This window comes from Suricata suricatta, chromosome 6, assembly GCF_006229205.1.
Source record: "Suricata suricatta isolate VVHF042 chromosome 6, meerkat_22Aug2017_6uvM2_HiC, whole genome shotgun sequence".
Classification (NCBI taxonomy): domain Eukaryota; kingdom Metazoa; phylum Chordata; class Mammalia; order Carnivora; family Herpestidae; genus Suricata; species Suricata suricatta.
In genome coordinates, this window is record NC_043705.1 from 75,030,657 (window position 1) to 75,049,730 (window position 19,074).

Genomic DNA, 19,074 nt, shown 5'->3' on the forward strand with positions numbered 1-19,074 from the left:
AACTGAAGAATTATAGATGATCAGGTTTCAACTAAATTAAGAACTCTTAATATCAGGCACTAATTTAAAAAAGAGGGCCTTATTATTTTAGGTGTCAGACAAAACAAAAACATAATTGGCAGAAAGTACTCAGAGTTCTGGTTGCAGGAGAATGAATTTCACCATCTGGATATTCTTACTCTGGATAGATGGGATAGTGATGAATACTGTGTTTATGAGTCTCTACTGCACTTCCATATTAATGCTTTATTTTGTTTTTACAGAAAATACTCTATGGGCATTCAACTGGGGCCTCAAAGCATAATTAGATCAGGCAAATATATATATACCTGCTCCACCACCTGTAGACTCAGAGTCTAGACCCTAGTGCTTCCTCTGCATGTATTCAGTGTCCCAGATTCTGTTAATAAAATAAGCCTGCGTGTAATGCCTCTCCACTAAGGCAGACAGAGAGGAGAAAGAGGGAAATGGAGTCCGGGAACAAAGGGACTGTTGTTTCTCTTTACTCATTTAAGATCCAGTTGGTCTATTCAGATTACTTTTCTTAGGGAAAAAGTTTACTACAGTTAGAAATCAAATTATTTCTTTGATAAGGTCATTCTGGCCAACACAGCATTACTTACTTCAGGTCTATTATATGTTTTGGACCCCTTGTCTGAATTCCAGATCACTTTCTCCTCTGTCTTCAGAAGGGGGAAGAAATATTGCACACAATGCAATACCAGTTTCTACTGTTTCAATTAGTATGAAGGCAGGGGTTTGTGGGGATTCATTACTAAGGTGCTTGCTACTAACAATCAGTAAAAGTGCTCACTGGAAGGGGCTCCTGGTGGCCCAGATGGCTGAGTTTCTCACTCTTGATTTCGGCTCAGGTCATGATCTCATGGTTTTGAGATCAAGCCCTGTGTTGGGCTCCATGCTGGCCATGGAGCTTGCTTAAGATTCATTCTCTCTCTCTCCCCCTTCCCCCACCTACCCCCAACTTATGCTCTCTCTCTCTCCCTCACTCCAAAAAAAAAGAATAATAAAATAAGTTAAAAAGTGCTCACTGGAATAAAATTAGTATGCATCATTAATCTTCCTTGCCATCAGTATTCCATTTATAAAGCCAGGACAATAGGATCTACGCCACACAAAGATGATTAAATCAGAAATCTATATAAGTCTCCTGGCCCAACGTTTGATATATTCTAGTTACTCAAAATATATAATTCAGTCCTTTTTTGAAATCTAGAAAAGAGAGCCTTTAGTTACTCCTGATTATAGCAATGTGCATATTACTAAAATTAAATAATAATAGTTATTACTTGTACTAATTGTCAGGCACTTTTCATGTGCTTTGTCATTTAATCCTACACTATGAATTAGGCATATATATCCCAATTTTACAAATATAAAGAAAAGGAGGCAAAAATAGTACATAACTTACTAAGGACACACAGTTTAGCTAGCTAGAATTCAAACAGGTCTAACACAAAAACCCAGGCTATTAACCAAATGGATACTTATAGATATCACTAAATTACTAGTTGGTTAAAAACGTAACACAAGTTCTAATGAAAAATAACCCAGTGATAATCACAAGAAGAGCATTCTAATACTATAATCTGAAAATCCTGTCAAATTAATAAAAAATTCTGCTCTTTAATATAATTATGTGAGAAAAAGGAACGCTCATGCACTGTTGGTAGAAATGTAGACTGTTGGTAGAGTGGTATAGCCACTCTAAAAGATAGTATTGAGGTTCTTCAAAAATTAAAAACAGAAATACCACATGATCCAATAATTCCACTAATGGGTATTTACCCAAAGAAAAAGAAAACACTGATTCAAAAGGTACATTCACCTCTATGTTTATTGCAGAATTATTTACAACAGCCAAAATATAGGCAACCTAAGTGTCTATATATAGATAAATGAATAAGGAAAATGCAACACACACACACACACACACACACACACACACACACCAGAAAATTATGCAGCCATAAAAAAGGATGGGATCATGCTGTTTGAGACAACATGCATGGACCTAGAGTGTATTAATACTAAGTGAAATTAGTCAGACTGAGAAAGAAAAATACCATATAATTACACTCATAGGTGGAATATTAAGGGGAAAAAAAGGAATGAATAAACAAACAAAAGGCAGAATTACACCTATAAATACAGAACACAAACTGACAGTTGCCAGAGAGGAGAGCCATGGGAGATTTGGCAAAATGGGAGAAAGGGATGGGTAAAGGGGAAAAAGGCTTCTGACCATGGAATGAATAAGTCACAGGAATGTACAGCATAAGGAATATAGTCAATGATATCATAAGAGCAACGTAACAGGACAGTTGGTAGCTACACCTGTGATGAATACAGCATCATGTATAAATTATCAAATCACTAAGTTGTACACGTGAAATTGAGGTAACATAGTATGTCAGTTATACTCAGATTAAAAAATTAAAAATAAATACTGACTATTCAACATACTTAATCAATGTAGATGTTTCATATGTTAGAAATTTCACGAAATTCCAAGCTCCAAATAAACCAAGTATTTGTGGCAGAGAAACAGGGGCAAATGTAGAACTGGTGAAGCATTAAACATAATCTTAACTAATAGGATGGTTTCAAATGTGTTCATGTAACCATTAACATCACCACACAGAAATTCCCTTTTTAATAAAAAGCTGTAAGATGCTGCTTGACTGTAGGGGATGTTGTAATTGTATGTATCCCCATTCTGGAATACTCTATTGTTTTTCTAAGTAACACGCTACTGCACACAGCTCAGTTTACTTCTAAAGCAGTAGTTCTCAACTGTGACCATATACGATAATTCTCTAGGGAATGTTAATAAATACCTGGGCCCTGTCCTTGGAGATTGTTATCTAATTGGTGTGGGGTGTGATCTGGGCATCAGGAATTTTTAAAGCTCCCAGATATGGCTACTGTGCAGTCAAGTTTGAGAACCATCCTCCTAAAGCATAGGAAATACACATTACACATACCTTTGTGTGGCTTCACTTCTCTATAAAAAATAACATTCTTGAACGACTCAGCCTTACTCTCAAAGTAGATTTCAGGAGCTGTACCCTCTGCAGCGTTCCTGCCATCTTTGCTGTTCTGTGCAACACACTTGCTAGTATTTTGGCATTGGTCCCAGAAGGGATTCACAGAGATGTTGCCCACTTAATTCTTTGCTCACCAGACAAGCATTGTACCAATTTACAACGCCACTGAGAGCAGTCAGCTGGTATTTCTCAGAATAAATTGGATACTAGGGATACTTTGTCTCCAAAATACAAAGGTCATGATAAAGAGGAGATACCTAGTTTCAAATACCTGGGTTTCACAAAGCAAAGGGATATGTTTTAAAAGGTGAAATTTCTACATCTCTATAATTATCTAATCCATATGAATTGATTCCAAGAGCTGTTAATTTGGAAAATAGTAGCCCTATGGTAGAAGATATTCATGGCATAATTACTAAAGTTTAAATGTCATTTCTGCAAAATCTTGGAATATTTCAAACACATTATGGTAAGTCAGTATTCCTGTTATCATGTATATTTGTTTGTTTCAGAAAACTGAAATGAAAAAGTATATTCTTTCTCATTTCTTCAGGGAGCTGTTTAATACGTGGAAGTTCTTTTGGATATTCAAACTGCTCTCAAACTATTTAATATTTTTCTTATTAAAGTATTTCTTTATTTCTTCAAATTTATATTTAAATTCTAGTTAGTTAACATATAGTATAATATCCTTTTCAGGGGTAAAATGTACTGACTCATTACTTACATATAACACCCAGTGCTCAACTTAAGTACCCTCCTTAATACCCATCCCCCACTTAGCCCATCCTCTGCCCCCTCCAGCATCCCTCAGGTTGTTCTCTACCATAAAGAGTCTCGCTTCCCTCTCTCTTTTTCCCCCTCTCATATGTTCATCTGTTCTGTTTCTTAAGTTTCACATATGAGAGAAATCACATGGTATTTCTCTTTTTCTGCCTGACTTACTTCACTTAACTAATATGTACCAGCTCAATCCCCATCACTGATTTCATTCCTTTTGATGGCTGGGTAATATTCCAGTGTGTGTGTGTGTGTGTGTGTGTGTGTGTGTGTGTGTGTGTGTGTGTGTGTGTATACACCTTCTTTATCCACTCATCAGTCGAGGGATATTTGGGCTCTTTTCGTGATTTGGCTATTGTTGATAATACTGCTATAAACATCAGGATACATGTACCCCATTCAAATTTGTATTTCTGTATCCTTTGGGTAAATACCTAGTAGTGCAATTGCTAGATTGTAGGGTAATTCTATTTTTAATTTTTTGAGCAACCTCCATACTGTTTTCTAGAGTGGCTACACAAGTTTGCATTCCCATCACAGTGCAAGTGGGTTCCTGTTTCTCCACATCCCTGCCAATGTGTGTTTCTTGTGTTGTTAATTGTAGTCCATTCTGACTGGATGTGTAAGGTGGTGTCTCACTGTGGTTTTAATTTGTATTTTCCTGATAACTAGTGATGTTGAGTATCTGTTCATTCGTTTGTTAGCCATCTGGCTGTCTTCTTTGGAAATATGTCTACTCATGCTTTCTGCCCATTTCTTCACTGGATATTTTGTCTTCTGGGTGTTGAGTTTGATAAGTTCTTTATAGATTTTGGATACTAACCCTTTATCAACTATGACCTTTACAAATATTTTCTTCCATTCCATTGGCTGCCTTTCAGTTTTGTTGGTTGTTTACTTTGCTGTTCAGAAGCCTTTTATCTTGATGAAGTCCTATCTTGATGAACTTTATGTTTGTTTTGTTTCTCTTGCCTCCAGCAAGGTGTCTAATAAGAAGTTGCTACAGCAGAGGTCGAAAGGTTGCTGCTGGTGCTTGTCCTCCAGGATTTTGATGGTTTCCTGTCTCAACCTATTTAGTTTCTAATTTCAAAAGAAAGACTGTATATGCTCTGGTATAGTTTAAGTAATGTAGGAATTACTTTTTGTTAATTCCTAGCCATCAAAGATCACCTAGAACCTACCTATACTAAACGCCGGCAGCTTTATCACTAAAAGCAAGGAAGACTGCACACCATGGGGAAATGGGTATATCAAAAGTAGGGAGCTGGGAAAGAGTTTTACAGGGTTTAGGATCCTGGCAACAGAAACAGGATGGTGTAAGCAGAATTGAACAAGCTGAAATCTAGGGAATGACTGGAACAGACAGTGATCTCCTCTTTAGAGAATCCCTGAAGAGTTTCTATAGACTCAGTTTGTCTATGGTCTTACTTTGGAATGTATGGGTCTGAATGAACCGGTGTTAATCTCTAAAGGACATCATAGTTTCACTCATAAACAACAGTTATCTGTTTTCAAGTCATAGTGCAGTAACCTTTGAGAAGCTGTGGTTTCTGTTTCAATTCTCAGTTCCATTATCACAAACTAGCTGTCAGTAGGGTCCTTTTCACTACAAACAGAATTGAGCCTTATAACCATCTAGTCTAGGCCTGCTGGTTTTTCAATGGTAATTGAAAATTTTTAATTACATTTCTGATCTCCTCTTTGGATATAGATATTGTACTTTCCAAAATATTAATGAAAGATGTAAATTAAGTGATTCCTGATGGTGTTAATGCTTCAGAGAGGCCTTTCCTAACTATCCTATTCAAAGTATCTCATTTCCTAAACCTAGGATTTGAAGTTCAAACATGAGCACACACTATGCCATCACTCAATTTTATTATCTACATAGCATTTATCATTATTTGGGAGTTTCTTATTCATTTCTCTGTCATCTGGAAAAGTAAGATCACAGCAACAGATTCTCATGACTATAATCCCAGGACATCAACAGCACCTACCACAACACAGGTGCCCAATAAATATTTGTTGACTGAATAAAATATTCATGTAACTTAATAACTTAATTTAACTTATTAATTAGAAAGACTTATTGTAACAAGTTGACAATTTAATTATATATATTTTGTATAATCTTAAAATAGTTTTTAGAACTCAACTATATTAGCAATATTAATATTGAAGTATATGGGATATACTTTTTAAAATTTTCCCTTTCATTTTTTTTGTAGCTACAAAGGAAGCAGAGTAATTTGATAAGATCTCATGAAGTCATTTGGAAAAATTAATTTCTAGTTCATTAGATTAATCATGAGTATTTTAGAAATATGTTTACAATATTAAGTTATATGGATCTGGAAACATCACCAAAATAAAATAATTTTAAAAGTTCATATGGGGGGCGCTTGGGTGGCTCAGTCGGTTGGGCTTCCAACTTCGGCTCAGGTCAGATCTCACATTCGTGGGTTCGAGCCCCGTGTCAGGCTCTGTGCTGACAGTTAGCTCCGAGCCTGGAGCCTGCTTCTGGTTCTGTGTCTCCTTCTCTCTCTGCCCCTCCCCCTCTCATGCTCTGTCTCTCTCTGTATCAAAAATAAATAAAACATTAAAAAAAAAAGTTTAAAACTTCATATGACTACAAAAGCACAGTTATGTATTCTGAAAAATTTCTTCATTAGGAAATATATATACTTTAATAAAACTAGAATTTATTTAAAGTGCAAAATTCTAGATGGCTTTTAAAATCTACATCAAAAGAGAAACAAAATATGAAGTTATACGGCTGTCAATTTTTACTTTTTAAATTTTTTTTCATGGGCTGAGGAGAGTAAAAAGGAGGCAAGCTTTCCTTTCTGTCACTTTCTCTCTTTTTTTTTAATTGAAGTTTAGTTGACTACAATGTTATGTTAGTTTCAAGTGTACAACACAGTGATTCAACAATTCTGTGTATTACACAATGCCTGTGATAATTTTGTAAGGTGACAGGTGGTAACTATACTCCACTTTTTCTCTTAACACACAAATTAATTTTCAAATTAGGATTAGTTATCCAAAGGAGGAAGAATGTTCTTCCTAGACTTTCAGAATGTTACATTTTTTACTATTATTTTAAAATTTTCTGGTGAATCTTAGTATTTATATCCCTCAAGTTCACTAATGTATATGTCTTTTAAATTAATATTAGCAAACTTTGTGCAAAGATGGCCCTGAATTTATTATAATTATTAACATCTAGATAACATTGCTAGATATCACCTTCTTCAACACTTGAGAATTGGTAACAACAATTGAGAATCTTAAGAACATGAATTGGTAACACAACACATTGTATAGACCTAGGTATAAAATCTTCTCCGAAAAGGTGCAACCAATTTTTTTCTTAAGTATTACAGAACTAAAGGATAGGTCATCTATGCCTCAAAGATATTTCAAATCTCTCTCTCTCTCTCTCTCCCTCTCTCTCTACACACACACACACACACACACACACACACACACACACACACACATATATATATATACACACACAGATAGAAGCATAGGCTTTAAAATTTTGTTTTTAATAATTATTGATTTAAATTAGCCAGATGCAAATTTTAAAGTTTATTTAATTTGAGAGAGAGAAAAAGTGTGAATGGGGGAGGGGCAGAGAGCAAGGAGAGAACAAGAATACTAAGCAGGGTCTTCTGCACTGAGCACAGAGCCGGATGTGGGTCTCCAAAGGAACTGTAAGATCATGACCTGAGCTCAAGTCACACGCCTAACCTACTGAGCCCCCCAGGGCCCTTGCAAATTTTAAAAACTGCTGTTCTGAGGAGTTACCTTCATCTGATGCACCTGACTGCTATCATAAGTTTCATGGCAGCATATTGCTTTGTATGTTGAACATGAGTATACTGTAACCACAATTAGAATCATTAACCTTCTATTATGACAACTTTACTTATATATTTCTGCCATTCAAGTCAGTTAATTGAAATTAACATATTTTTCCTTCAATACCATTTACCAATAAAATTTGCAAAAGTAATTAATCACATTCAGACATTTTTATTTTTTAACTACTTAATATTCCGAAAGAAGATGGAACATGAAGATCATTAATAAATAGGCTAGACCCTCTTTTAATTTTACATGTAATTATAAAACATTTTCTATGGTGTTTTGCCAGTAAAGTGACCTCACTTAAGAAAAAACCAAAGGACCCCGCCTGGGATTCTCTCTGCCTCTCTCTCTGTCCCTCTCACATTTGCACAAGAGCACATTTGCACGTTCCTGCTCTCCGAAAATAAACATTTAAAAACCTTTTAAATTAAAAAAAGCAATGTTTATAAATGATCTTTCTCACCACACCCAATTAAAAATATCACTGTGGCAGGAAACATTGGTTTGCCTGCCTAGTATTCATGCTCCCTTCTGTGGAAACGCATGGGGTTTTCTCCCATGTATTCTGGTTGGGACCATTCCACAGCACTCCTTCCTGGCTTCAGGGTGGCCATGTGACCAAAGCTGGCCCATGGCATTTCACAGCTCAAGCAGGAGCAATAAAAAAATCTTCACTGAAACTGACCTAGAGATATTAAGACTTTTCCCACGGAGATTCTACCTGGCTGGATATAAATTTGAGCTGGCAACAATCTTCCTCCTTCCCTGCCATAAGAGAAAAGCCTATTTCTGGAATAAAACCAACTCACAAGCAGAAACAGGAATGGAGACAGAAAGAAAGAATTTTAATACGATTATTGAAATCTCTTATATCTGAAGCATGTCTCTTCAACCCCAGTAATGTGTGCCAATGAATCTTTTTGTTTTTGCTTTCTTTAACTAGTTTGATTTGTGCTTTTATCATTTACAAGTTAGTGATGCATACTAAAGAATCCTTTGTATCCTTAAACAGGGTATAGATACCAAATTCTCTAGCAAAGTCCTTAATTATATTGGAGCTCCATTTGTAAATTCCACTTTTTTATATTTGAGTATTTTTAGAATTCATGGGCTACTAACAGTGTGGAGTAACTAAGTTGGAAAAGATTTACACCATATTGTGGTAGGGTCCCCTCCCGAAGGAAAGAGAAAAAAAAGAGAAAACGTCAAGGTAACCTGGCTGTGTGCCTACGTGACAACATCCCTCATGACCTTGTAAACTGAGACACTTAATCAGACTGCATGTTTGTGTGCGCTTCCATATATGGGAGACAAAGTAATAGAAAACGTATAAATAACTATGCCATGTAACGTTCAGTGCTCAGTTCTTTGGGTAGAAGCACAACTGAGCAGTGCCAGCACAAATAAAGTTGCTTCCTGGAAATTAAAAAGCCTCGGTGTCATGACTCTCTGGGCAAGAATCCTGCTACAATACTATTGTAAATTATAAGGAAAAATATATATTATCCTTAACGTTTAACTAGTTCGCTATTGTTCTTAATTTTGTCCCTAGTGGGCACTACCTTGTTCTGCGTAAAGTAAGCAGCCGCTGTCTTTCTGTTTGTTTTTGTTGTACTGAATCATCGGTTACAACTTCTCAGTTATTAGATTTTGTCCATGTTTTTCTACCCTGATCTTCATGATATGGAACAATGCCAAATTCTTGAAAACTTTCTTCTTCTATCTCCTTTCAGGTACAACTTCCAGTCTTTTATCTGGGTCCTTTCATCTCCATGGAATCCTTACACCAGGTTGGGCAGACCCACATCACACCCAGCAGGGAAAAGGAAGTGGGAAGCAGTGGGTCTAGGTCATGGGAAGGGGTGGATTTAATCCCCCTGAAGCCTACTCTGAGGAAGGATGAAAAGAGAATGGCTGGTTGGTTGTGCCTCCTGGCTTTCTGGTGGGAATAAATGTTCACAACCAGATCTGACACAGTTAAACCTCCCTACCTGATTGTAGTTGGTACGCCTTATGCATGAGTAAGCGCTGTGGAGAGATGGGGTGTGAATTATCTCCCAGAAGAAAGGACAAAGGGCTAAGCACAACTCCTGATTAAGTGCACAGAGTCTGCCAGGCTGTATCTCCTGGGCAAGGAAAACAACAGGCCAACAGGGGCTGCCTAGCTCTTATTTTCAAAACAAGATCATTAAGAATATTTACTGAATGTCCAGTATGCATTGTTTTAATTAGTCTACAATACTATGCCCTAATCCAAATAATATTGTACCTTATAACAAATTATTTGGACAAACTGTGGAACCTAAAGATTAACATAGTTCTTCTTTAGCCTGCCACAGGAATGCTGGTGCAAGCAAACTGAACTTACGGCATGCTAATATTAGGACTGAGAAAGGAATAATATGAGATTCTACCAAGTCTTCTTGCATTTCAGAATTTTCATTATAACACAAATTGTGCCTCAGGACAATAACCTGAGGGTTTTTTTTAAGTTTATTTATTTATTTATTTATTTTGAGAGAGAGAGAGAGAGAGAGAGAGTGCAGAGAAGGGGCAAAGAGAGAGAGAGAGAGAGAGAGAGAGAGAGGGAGAGGGATAATCCCATGCAGGCTTCATGCAGTCTCCACTCTGTCAGTGCAGAGCCCAATTTGAGGCTCCATCTCATGTACTGAGGTCATGACCTGAGCCGAAATCAAGAGTCAGATACTTAACCAAATGAGCCACTGAGGAGCCCCAGGGAATAACTTCTGATGAGGCTATTTTTGCTTATGTTTTTAATGTTTTGCGTTTCCAAAGCACAAGTCTACAGAACAAGAACGAAAAAACACTTGTAGGAGGTTAAAGTCAGATACCCAGATGAAGCCTTAATAACTCATTGACCTATTCCATCTGGCCTTCCTGACTGTGATAAAGAGAAGAGATAAAGCTGAAATAGATATCATGGATCATGAACTAGGAAAAAAAAACAGTAAAGACTGCCTAGAATACCACAAAAATAAAACCACAACAAATGTATACTTTTAATACCCCTTAAATTGAAATTCAACCGGGAGAATTTCAACTAGATGTTTCTGAAATTATAATATAATTTCCATATCTTCCATTTATCAATATATTTCTTAGTATGGCACTCACCACCTGAAACCTGCATTCTTCGCACAGATAATAGTTGCTGAGCCACCAGAAAACAAAAATGCACAACCCTTGTGAAAGAGAAAAGCAATAGGTGATAGAAAGAGATAACATAAAGGAAAAGAAAAAACTGCCTGTGGCTCTATATTTCTGATTCAACTGAATTAATAAGAATTAGAGTTTTGACAATTGAGGTTGTGCCTACATACAAGATACAAGATACAAGTTCCTGAAAATAACCTGTCAATTCAATCAAATGGCTAATTTATTTTTATTTTATTTTTTAATGTTTACTTATTATTTTGAGAGACAGAGAGCGCAAGCAGGGGAGGGATAGAGAGAGACAGAGAGAGAGACACAAAATCTGAAGCAGGCTCCATGCTCTGAGCTGCCAACAAAGAGCCAATGCGGGACTCAAACCCACAAACCTCAAGATCATAACCTGAGTCAAAGTCAGATGCTTAACCAACTAAAACAGTCAGGCACCCCTGATTAATTTATTTTTAAAAGAGAGATTTACGAATTGTAAGGCTGAGCTAATTGCTTGCTCAGCTGAACTGAGACAGTTTTGTTAAAAATAATCAAATCAGGGGCACCTGGGTGGCCCAGTCAGTTGGGGGTCTGACTACAGCTCAGGTCATGATCTCATGATCTGTGGGTTCAAGTCCCAAGTTGGGCTCTGGGCTGACAGCTTAGAGCCTGGAGCCTGCTTCAGATTCTGTCTCCCTCTCTCTCCGCCCCTCCCCCGCTCATGCTCTGTCTCTCAAAAATGAATAAACGTTAAAATAATAATAATAATCAAATCAGAACTACATGTATCTGGATAAAGTTGTTCAAACTGCTTTATAATCTTAGTACTTAACCCACGCTCTTAGGACAATGGCTAAAATGGTAGGTTCCCTTTAAGTGCTCATTGAATATTGGCACAAAGACATTGTGTGTCATCAAACAGTAACAAGATCAACTCCAAATATTAGTGATGAAAAAACATCAAAACTTTTAAGTTGCAAAATATAATAGACTACATTTAATTATAGTGTCATATTTATAATATTTAAATAGTTTCAAAATAGTGATCATTTATTCATGATAGTCAAATCTTTAAGAATGAGAGGAATTATTAAAGAGCACTTTCAGTAACTAGACCAGGAATCTCTATAAAATGACTACATATATGTCATGTCTAATAGAAATTGCTCATAAAACAGTTCCATTCACGATGAGCTTACACCCAGCTAGTGCTTAAGAAAGTGCTGCACACTTTTATTGCCTCATCTGCCTGGTTTAGACTATGTAAATGTTCTTTAGCACTTCCGTGTGTGACTTTTAGAAACAACGAGAAAGTGATATTTACAGCAAGAAAACGTAATATCTTAAATTTTACAACATATCACTTTAATACACTTGAAGTGAATTACAGCTGTATAATTTATAACGGCATTAATTTCCAATCTTCCTTTCCTCAAAAACAGTTTAGAGAACTGGCTTCGCCCTGGTCTTGGTATACATCCAAGTTCCTTTTCTTTTTTGTTCTGCCTTTGAAACATGGCGCCCTCTTCTGGAGAATCAAAACTACTTCATGCCAGCTGAACCATTTTCTTCCTATCAATACAGAGAAATTCCAGTCTGTCAGCTACCACTCAAGAGTTTAGGTTCTTTGCTCCAACCACAAAGAGTTTACCACTTGTCCATGAACTTCTTTATCTGTTTCTGTCACTGTTACACAAATCTGTACAATTAAGAACTTTTCTTTAGATAAAAATTATCCTACTCAACCCACTGAGCCTGATGCCCTTCCTCGGTCACTGGCAGGAATAAGCGGATGATGATTATGACGACCAAGCAGGTGTAAATAAAAGGAAAAGTCATATTTATCCAGATAAATTTAAATTACCTCCAAAACACTGCACTCTAAAATACGAGTAGAAAACTCAATCCATTCAACGGCATCATCTTTTATTGCAAACTGACTTGTAGAATTTAGTAACTACAAACTCTGGGGCTAAGGAAGCAAAACAGGGATTGCTATGGATCTAGATATTGTGTGAAGAAAATGGTTTGCGTGAGTGAAAGGAAGTGGAGATAAAGTCAGATCTGCACCTCTGAACGACTTTCGTTAAACCACTTAACTTCAACGTACATCAGTTTCCTAATTTTTAAGCTGTGGAAAGCAACTTTTGCCTCTTACATCATCAGAATGTTGTAAGGGTGCTGTAACGAAAGGTACACTGACTTCCTTTGAGTGAAGAAATTTGTAAAACAAATTCATGTTACAGACCCCTTTCCGTTAGAAGAGCTGAAACAGGATATAGTTGTAACCACGTGAAGGTTTCTAGGCGCAGAGACCACCCAGGTAGCCACACAGAAACGGTGCATCTAGAGCCTATGAGAAGCCATTTCTTGTTTTTAGACAGAACTTTTACCACAAAATGGACGTGAGTTTATTATATAAATAGGGTGAAGGTTTATGACTAAAATGTGTAATTTGTACCTAACCATGCCTAATATACACTTAATGGACATTTTCTTCTATAGGAATTTTCTTAAAAAGCTTAAAATCGCATCTTTATAGTTAGTAATTTTGAGTTGAATCAAAACTGTACTAAGTAATTTATTATGTAAATTGACATAGTGTAGGAAAGAAATAGTCTAAAAATTAATAAGTTTCTTTTTTAAAATTAAAAAAAGTATATTTATTTTTGAAAGAGAGAGCACAAGCATGTGAGGGGCAGAGAGAGGGAGACACAGAAACTAAATAAGGCTCCAGGCTCTGAGCTGTCAGCACAGAGTCCAATGCAGGGCTTGAGCTCATGAACCCATGAGATCATGATCTGATTCAAAGTTGGACACTAAACTGAATGAGCCACCCAGGTGCCCCTGTAATATTAAATTCCTTAGTATGCTCTATATGTTTGACATTGTTCTGTAAAATTAAGCCCAGGCAATATATTCAATAGTTGAAACAAGGTATTTTTATACAAGATGAGAAACAATTTAGCGCTTGAATTCTCATGGCCACAGTGGGAATGACGTCATGATCTTGGCCCGCACTGCTCTTCGGGGACTCATGCTGCTAGGAGACAGAAGAAACCTGAATCTTGCCAACCATTTGGGATGACCATTCTAAATTAAGAATAAAAACAGTTCCTGATTGCAGCAAGTCTTAGAAAAACAACAGCTGGCCACTGATAAGAGTATGTCCAGACCTAAGAAAGGCTTCCCAAAGACTTATGTTAATGACTTTCTCTCTCAAGTCCAGTATACAAAAGAATTTTGTGTGTCTTCCTCTTGGAAAGTATTTAATCCAATTTATAAAACCTATCGAATATTTAAAAGAGCTTCTGGTACAGAGAATAACAAATGCTTTCATTCTTCAAAGATACTCCCTAAAATATACTTTTCATAGCTCATAGAAGACAAACTATGACAGGGTCCCAAATGAACAAATTCTCTGATATTTTCTACACTTAATTGTTTCTGTCTTATATGTATAATATGAGTGTATCTGTCCATTTAAAAAAATATTCTCAGGGCACCTGAGTGGCTCAGTCAGTGAAATGTCCAACTTTGGCTCAGGTCATGATCTTGTGGCTCTGTGAGTTCGAGCCCCACATCAGGCTCTGTGCTGACAGCTCAGAGCCTGGAGCCTGCTTCGATTCTGTGTCTCCCTCTTTCACTGCCTCTCCCCCACTCATCCTCTGTCTGTCTGTCTGTCTGTCTCAACAATAAACATTAAAAAAAATTTTTTTTTACATTCTCTGTTCATTGAATCAAAGAATTTTGTTAATTGAATCAAATAAGTACATTGAGGTAAACTGTATTTCTAGCTCTTAACATTGCTGGTGTAGAATACCTTAAAGTCTTTTTCTATAATTTTTAAAAACTAACTTTTAAACCTCAAATTGCATTGGCTTCTTACAGTAAGTACTAAAGGTTTGTAGTGCCTTGCAGGCTGTAGTAAATGTTTGTATTCAAACTGGTTGCATTAAATTAATGGAAAATACTGAGTTTTCAAAATAATTTAAGAATCTTTCTTATTTTGTCCAAAGGAAACCTTTATCCCTCTTCTAAATTTACATAGGCACCTGTAATTACACATTTGAGATGATTTTATGTAAATAAATTTTTTTCAAGTAATTAATTTGGGAGAACAAATATATCTACAAATAAACCACTGTTTGTACAATGCGATATCTTCTTTCATGTTTTTATTTGCTGTTTTTTTATTTCTATATACTGTTACCATCATTCCTACAATATGTGTGAACTCCTAGAAGACAGGAGCTGTGACTTGTATTCATCTTTGCAACTGTTGGGCTTCAGATTGTGTCTAGCACGTGTTAATAGCTGAATCAAAGTTCAAAGGATAAATCAATAAAAAGCAACCAGATACCTACATAACCATTTCTCCATATATTCATTTTATATATTTATAATACTACTAACATTGATAATGAAAACAAAGTTTTTATTTAGACGAGATCGGGCACCTTCAGGGTGGTATGGCCGTAGACAATGAAAACAAAGTTTTTATTTAGAAGCATAAGAGTTTCTTGCTTTCTCAGTATTCTTTTCCAACTTATCACTTTACTTTCAAGAAAACATGTTTTTTTTTTATTATGCAGTGTCTGGAATATACCCAAGATTATACAGACCTTCTTCCCCTCCTCCTCTTTCTTCTTTTAATAGTATGTGGCACAAAAAAGAAATAGTAACTACAGACATGATGGAGGTGATAGCTAATGCTAATATAGTCATCATTTCATAATATGTAAGTCTATCAAATCAATACACAATTGCACACATTAAACTTACACAATATTATATACTGACATATCTCAATAAATATGGGACCAAAAGAAAATAATGCTCTTCAAATTTGTAGAAATAGAAAGTGGAATGGAGGTAGCCAGGGGTTGGGGAGAGCAGGAGGTGAGGAATTAATGTTTAGTGGGTACAGATTTCAGTTAAGGATGAAGAAAAGTTTTGGAGATGGACAGTGACAATGGTCTCACAAAAGTATGAGTGTACTTAATGCAGCAGAACTGTACACTTACAAATAGCTAGAATGGTAAATTTCATGTTATATACAGTTTATAATAAAAATACATTTGTGTTGGGGTGGGGGCAGGGAAAAATACATTTGTGTAATATTTATTTAAAAAGAAAATAATGTGCCAAGAGATCTTTATATATTTGATTATTTTTCAAATTTTCTTTCCTTGAGCTCATAAACTGCCACAGAGACATAAGACTCAAAATAAAAAAAGAATGTCTAAATAAAAAAGTAAGATAAAAATTGGTAGGCTCCAATTCTTCCAAACTGAATGTAGATTTTATAAGCATTTCTTTCCATATTTGCACTAGATGGAGCCATTTGCTTAAACTATTTGTAGGAAAATTAGGAAAGTATAGAATTAATTTTATATGTTCCTGCCAAAATATTTTTCCATAATAACCATACCACTTTGCATATATGAAAGTTCCCATCATTCTGTATTATTAGCACTTAGCTACTCTTCTCAGCCACTCTAGTGGCTGTACAGTAAATCTCACTGTAGTTTCAATGTGCCTTTTTTTAATGATGAATGATGTTGAGCATTTCTTTTTATGTTTATTTTGTTATTGAGACAGAGAGAAACACAGCATGAGCAGGGGAGGGGCAGAGAGAGAGGGAGACACAAAATCTGAAGCAGGTTCCAGGCTGTGAGTTGTCAGTACAAAGCCCAATGAGGGACTCGAACCCACGAAGTATGAGATCATGACCTGAGCTGAAGTCAGATGCTTAACCAACTGAGCCACCCAGGCGCCTCGTTGAGCATTTTTTAATGTGCTTATTTGACTGGTTTATATCTTCTTTGCTGAAGTGTCTATTCAAATTTTTTGCCCAATATTTATTGGGTTGTTTGTTTTCTTAGTGTGCAGTTGTGATAGCTCTTTATATTATCATCCAGCAACTTTTTATCTTTCCATTAAACCAAGGTAAATGAAAACATACGTCCACACAAAGGTCAGTATACAAATTTTCATAGCAGCTTTATTTACATTTACCAAACCCTGCCACTGGTGAATGGCTAGATTAACCGCAGTGCGCCTATACAATGGGAGAGGGCTTGGCAGGAAGAAGGAATGCACCTCTCCTACATGCAACAACAGAGATGAAACTTAAAAGTGAAAGAAGCTGAGAGAACCTAGATACAAAAGGCCACGTCCGGTATGCTTCCATCCATCTAATATTCCTGAAAATGAAAAACTATGGAAACAGAAATTGGATCAGTAGTGGCCAGGAGCTGGGAGTGAGGTAAAAGCACTAGTAAATCTTTCGGAGAGATTCAAGTACTCCACGTCTTGTGTTTAGTTGTGGTTATATTACTATGGACATTTGTTAGAAGTCATTGAATAGATACCTAAAAATGCCAACTTTTGCTGTTCATACCATTGTCTGCTTATCAGTAAGTTTCATTTTCTTAATATTAAATATTTTAATATTTGATTTACCTGTTGCATAAAAAAATGCCCATGAGAAAGCACCAAAATATTCTGGTAGGTTTTGTAAAAGTCTGTTAACATACAAATCATAATTTTTATTTCTCTGTGCTACTGTATTTTAAAACTGTGCATTAATAATTTTGAATAAAAATGTATTTATTTAAGAGGCTCAAAGACACTAATTTTTATAGGGATGATTTTTTAAATAATGAATAGTCCAAATATAAACTGGGAAATAGCATTACAGAACATTCTGGTGATCTATTCAAATCAAGTGACAAAATATGTTGTTCTCTCATAACAGAATACTCTCATATGTATGCAAAAATTATTTTACCATTGAATATGAGAAATCAAGTGATCATTTTATTAGCTAGAAGAACATTCTGAGATATATACACACACAGGTAAATTATATATTTCACTTAAGTCTCAAAATACCATCATCTGCTCAGAAGTTACTTAATAAATATATTTAGTTCTAACTTTATTATTACAACCTAATATGTCTAAATAAAATAAATCCCATCTTTAAAGATATTCTATAGAAATCTTCACCTGTATTTCATTTGAAGTAATTAGACTTGGGTTTCCTAGAGGGATGACATCCAATATAGCTGGGAAAAAATCATGTTTTGTCACTTGCAAAAATATATTTTTATACATTAAAAAAAATTTTTTTTAATGTTTTATTTATTTTTGACACAGAGAGAGACAGAGCATGAGAGGGGGAGGGGCAGAGAGAGAAGGAGACACAGAACCAGGGGCAGGCTCCAGGCTCTGAGTTGTCAGCACAGAGCCTGACACGGGACTCGAACCCACGAATGTGAGATCTGACCTGAGCCGAAGTCGGAGGCTTAACCGACTGAGCCACCCAGGCGCCCCTATATATTTTTAATATGAAGTCTCATATTTAGTTCATGTGGTAAGAAAATTCAGAATTTCATAGCCTATGAGGTGACCAAGAAGAGAGGTTGACAGAAAAACCTCAACAATGTGACAATATGAAAATACGTTACGGCGAATTTGGTCTTGGGAATTGTAATAGAATTATAGTCTTTAGCTCCCTGGAGGAACAAACCTGGATTATAATGTATGGTCATAGTTTAAAAAAATAACAGAATACTATAGTAGGAAAAGATTGAACTCAAGAAGGCAGAGAGGGAAGGTTAGGACCCAAGGTCGCTGGGTGGGGAAAAACACAAATTTTAAAACACTTCTTCTGGGAGGGTCTGACCTTGAGCAAACTATCTCAGGCATGAAGTTCCTCTTGAGAATGTGACTGATACCACCTACTCCCCCTCAGTTTTCCCTCAGGAATTTAACAAACAAAAGACCTAACTAAAAGTAAGTGGACTATAAAATGCATGGCCCACAAGGAAGGTATGGCCATAGACAAGCCCTCATCCAATGGAAATGAGCTCATCAAAAAGAAATGACTAGACATTGAGAGTTACCTAGTCAATAAGGGTAGAAGCTGGGAAGGAACAAGCTGGGAGTGAAGGGAGAGCAGACCAAAACCCTGTAAGACAAAGTCCTGTGCCTGTAGTCAGGGACATTCACTTTAAATGTCTCCTCTCTGTAGAGAGAGCTTTCACACCATTCTCACTTTCTGATCTCATAATCTAATAAACTTTTGCCTGCTGCTCATTTTATTCCGTGTCCACCTCTTCATTCTTCAAAGCAGTGAGACAAGGAATGCTGGATATTGAGGTAAAAAAAT